This window comes from Saccoglossus kowalevskii, chromosome 6, assembly GCF_978046115.1.
Source record: "Saccoglossus kowalevskii chromosome 6, keSacKowa6.1, whole genome shotgun sequence".
In the NCBI taxonomy this organism is placed as follows: domain Eukaryota; kingdom Metazoa; phylum Hemichordata; class Enteropneusta; family Harrimaniidae; genus Saccoglossus; species Saccoglossus kowalevskii.
In genome coordinates, this window is record NC_140646.1 from 20,872,111 (window position 1) to 20,877,159 (window position 5,049).

At 35.2% G+C, this 5,049-nt stretch overlaps 1 pseudogene; it reads right to left on the reverse strand.

Annotated features, from left to right (window-relative positions):
- Positions 1 to 485: 485 nt before the first annotated feature.
- Positions 486 to 2,756, reverse strand: LOC144361805 (uncharacterized; annotated as a pseudogene).
- Positions 2,757 to 5,049: the final 2,293 nt, after the last annotated feature.

The following is a 5,049-nucleotide window of genomic DNA, read 5'->3' on the forward strand; positions in this document are numbered from 1 at the left end:
ATGGTATGAAGAGAAATAAATAATATTAAAAACATCTCGATTAGTTCATTAATTAAAATTAAATTAGCAATTTTGGCACAACTTGGCTCGATAGTTTCAATACAGTAAACAACAGAATATTGACACAAGATTAATATCCAGTCTGGTTAAAATCACATCTTTTTTTTTTTGGTGTGTGATATTATTTTTTCTTTATTTCCCTAGTTTCAATTGTAATAGTCTGGTCGTAGAATAGAATGTTAAAAAAAACAAACAATCCAAATAGAAAATAAAATAAAACCTTTGATTTAATCTGATTGGATTATATCTAACAGTTTCATTCCAAACACAGCTTGTTTTTTTTCCCTCATGTGGCATTGAATTTAGGTAACGAGCACTAACACTATGTAAAATCTAGCATCATGAATTGTGTACGACTGCATAAAAAAAATTTGAAAATTACAAGCTAGCTTTCATTGGACAAATCTTCTCCTGTGTTTGATGGTTTAATTGTGTGCGTGGTCATATTGGCTGATCAGTGGTGGTGGTGGTGGGGGGGGGGGTGCTTCTGGCAACTCTGTGCGACATTCCCCAGTCATATGTAATTCCAACTTCTCCATGAATTCTGCAACATAATCTGTAATGATAGAAATATTTAAAACACTAGTCAGTTCTGGTATATTAGACTGCAGTACGACCCTCACAACACCATGTTACCATTAGAATATTATACGTGAACATTCCCCTATTACAGTACTTACTAAATGTACCATTGACATTTATGCCTCTGGCAGTATGTCCTCCAGCTTTGTATTTGGGGAATTCGATGCTAAATCTTTCCTATCCTGTCTGAGTAACTGCTTGTTCTTTATGGCTGTTTTCATTGTAGTGCAATGCTGACAACAAAAATCTGAGAAAATGTTCACTGTGATGATGCCCTCACTCACCCACCCAAAAAGTAGCAAGTCATAAGTACAGTCATGATATTAAAGTACTGGGCTATATGTAAGAAAAAAGTCATTCAAACACATGGATAACAGGGGATGCACATTACTGTATCCCTCATGCCTGGAAACTCTAGCTTGATCCCCTGTGCAGCCCATGTGCAATCAGGCCTGAACAAATTCATTCACATGCTCACACTTGGGTTTAAAAAATGTCCACACATCCCATTTTTTTTTTGTGCGAGTTCAGGTATATAAAAAATGTGTACCCGTATTTACATACCTATACATCGTCCAATGGTAAGAGTAGGCTACCATCTTTGGTGCGAAGTGATTTAATAGGCTATAAAAACCTTCCAGATTATATGTCTGGTATCTTGGTGAAAGTTTCTTGACATCTTTACAGAGTTTTTCACCTGCCTTTGTACCTTGAAAATAAATGAGTAAATATCAAAATTACTGGGACAAGAAACATTGCAACCTTCTAAAATCAGATCATTCACCCAGAATATAGCGATAATAATGTACTGTATTGCAAGTACAATATCTTTATTAAACTGACAGATAACTTGTTATTTGGCAACATTAATTGCAGCTTTGCAAAATACTTTGTGGTTGTGTAAAGCAACTGTTGAAACTCATTCTAAACTATTCCATTCCATAATTACAGCTGGAGGGCGACTCAGTTCCAAGGTAACCATTATAAATGCTGTTTGAAATGTTAAGGCCGGATGAAGCGATCACCATAAATTAGATAGAACCAGCCACATAGGGTGCAAACACTAGCAGATGGCACATGGCTTGTTTTGCTAAACAGCAGTCAATGTTGCCTACTGGTCGGTTCAATAATTTGTTTTCCCTGCCTTTACTGCAGAACTACAAAGTACCTGTATGCAAAGTTGCTCTATCACTACCACATAGAGGACCATGTGCTCAATCTGTGAACAGTGTACTAAGTTCAGTTTGAGTAATCTGTACATGATTTGTCACTGACTTCTATTTTTCCAAAATCATCTGTTCATTTCCATCTTGTGTGGACACTGGACACCAATACAGGTGGTTTATAATGCTGCCTTTCCACAAATCAACATCAGTGCAGTCTTTCTGCTTTGCCAAATCTTTTTCTTCAGTCCTATAATATAATCAGACTTCTTGACAGTGCGAAGAAGCAAGGTGAAGGAAACAATTTACTTTTCCCATTATGCCCTGAAAGACAACAAAAGCAGTTTCAGTAAAATTGCTGTCCAGTATTCAGTTTATACATGTTTTATGGTATCAAGATTTGTATTTGCTGATAAACATGCATTTCTAATAAAGCAGATTTCATAAGTGTCCCTATTTGGCCCCTTATCTATACCTTTGGCAACATGCCACACATCAAAGTAATGTGATGTTTCTGGTAGTCCTTCTCTGATGTAATTGGCAATTTGTCTGTGGCAGCCAGTCACCAGTTCTCCAATATCTGCCTTTTCTTTGATCACAGCTACACTTCTCTTATAACATATTATAACTATTACCAACTTCATTTGACTAAAAATCGAAAAATAGAAATATGTTGAGAGGTTATTTAAATGAAATCCAATTTTAGTCAGTAACAAATGACCTAGTGTTTTAAAGGATATGAAAAGAAATGATTTTGTATAGTCTAAACTGAACTACTATTTTCGCTGCAATTCCATTTACGATACATACTTGTACTAACTGAATGTCAATGACTTTATTCATCTGTAACTCAATGCTGGTATAGTAACCATATTTGACACAGTGGCCAGGGCTGTCAGCTCTTCCATCACCACCAATAACCAATGAAGCGGAGTCTCCGACTTGTCCCATGAGACAGCACTGTTGGATGTAGATCTAAATCCTTTGATGCTGGAAGAACGTCCGGCTAGTTATTGCCAAGCAATTCATATGTGTCAAAACACCTTTGTAGGATTGGCACCAGCAAAGAGAATTGAAGCTGAAAGCAGAACATTCCTTGCAGGTGTGTTCTTAATCAGAGGCTGGCTACACCATTCTCTAACCAAGTCACAGTTGAGGCACTTGTGCTTAATTCTGATGCAGGTTCAACATTTATTTGTAATTTTGCCTTCAGTCTCAGCTTAAACAACCCCAACAAATTGGGTTCAAAGACGAGGTATTTTTGTTTACTGTAAGGTGCTGTCACACAGGAATCACTAAAATAGTAAAAAGATTAAAATTGTTACTGATGTAAGAAAAGTAAAATATGCATGAACTATATTACCTCTGACTTTTGAGAAATTGTAAACTGCAAAAAGGGTAGTAAAAATAAAAAAAATGATGATAAACATTGTTGATTACCCACTTTTTTTGTTAGTAATTTTGGTAACAAACAATTTCACTGTTTACCACATAATAATGTAGATTTTATTAATTTATTTTAAGATATTCAGTAAATCTTTTCAACTTACTACATTTACCAATGACAGGAAACACAGATGAATCTGTAACAATTTGTCCCACTGCCCAAGTACGGGCACTAATCCACATAGGAATACAGACCTTTTTTAATAGAAACAGCATAGTCAGAGGAAACTCTATTAACATGTCAAATTTGCAGTTGCATGCTAAATGTTGGCTTACCTCATACAGCTCGTCTCCATATAGTAGAATCCTCTTCATCAAGGTTCATACAAACGGAAGTCAGATTCATCCTAAGTGTCATAATCACTCTCATTTTCATCATCACTGTTGATAGATGCTGATGCACGTTCAGGCCTATGGACAAGATTTGGATTGGGTCTGTTAGGTTACACTGAACATATGTAGTTGTTACTGGTGGAACTGGTTTCAGGGAAGTCTGAAAACCTAAAGAAAAGGTTTTGGCTTTTAGATTTCAGAAGATTATTTTATAACATAGCTTGAATTTGAAAATCAAGCCCAAGACACAATATGCATGACATGTACAAGTACATGTATATGTCCAGCAAATTCTTTCAACAACAACATGCTTTTTTGTTGTTTTTTATAAATAGCTAAATAAATATTACCTTTAGTTCTTTGTTTAGGACATGCCTGGATTTTAACCGATTGTTTCACTATTCCAGTCTGACAACCTAAAAACATTTATAAAAAAAGACACAATTAGTTCACATAATGCACATGAACAATTTGAATATGTGCATTTAACAGAATAAAAATATATTCATGTGAGTACATAAATGAGATAGAACAATAACAGGATTAGTCTGCATAGCTAATTCCTTGGTACTTGTAGATGTTTGGGTGGCAGCATCTTCCCTTGGTACACCACTAGTAATAGGATCTGGAGATGCTTCCTCAATTGCTGCCACATGTGTTTCAGTGCTACTGTCTGCTTGAGATTCACCACTGATAATATATTCAGGCAACACCAGCTATTCTGATTGTGTATCTTTTTCTCAACCATCTGAGTTCAAAAAAAGAAAAATAAGTTAAATGTAACCCAGCCTTGAAACCATGTGCATCTGGGTATATAAATAAATATGTTGAAGTACTTCATAAATAAATATAATCCATATGTTCAAAACCACCCAAAATTCTTACTTCAGTAGGAATGTATACTATTTTATGAACAATGTTTTTGAGTTAAAAGGGGCCATGTGGAGATCAAGACATAAACACTAGTAAATACCATGGCTATCCATTAACAATCTGCATATTACTGGTAAAGATAGTAATACAATTGCTACAGTATTTAACCTAAATTATCCAACCATCTTTAGCTCCTTTCTTTGCATTACGTTTGAGGTTGCCGTTACATACATACACCAATATTGAAGAATTGTAATCCCAATTGAAAGGCTTTTTGGATATCTTCTGGGGATCCAAAGTTTATATCACGAAATAGTTGAATAAAATGAGTAATTGCAGTAATGTAAAGCTGTGTGCCTTCAGAGCCAGGAACTTATCTTGATTTGATCAACAAATTTGACAAGTTTAAGATCACTACTTACTACCACTGATTCTGAGTTGTTGAAGATGGTTTCCATTTGTTACAATGTGTGTACCATTAATAGTTTTGCATAATGTTAGGTGGAAATTGTCGTAGAGAAGGTTGCAAAGGAACATTCTTTGAGCATGATCTCAGTCAATATATGCAATCAATGGCAAGCTACAAATATAC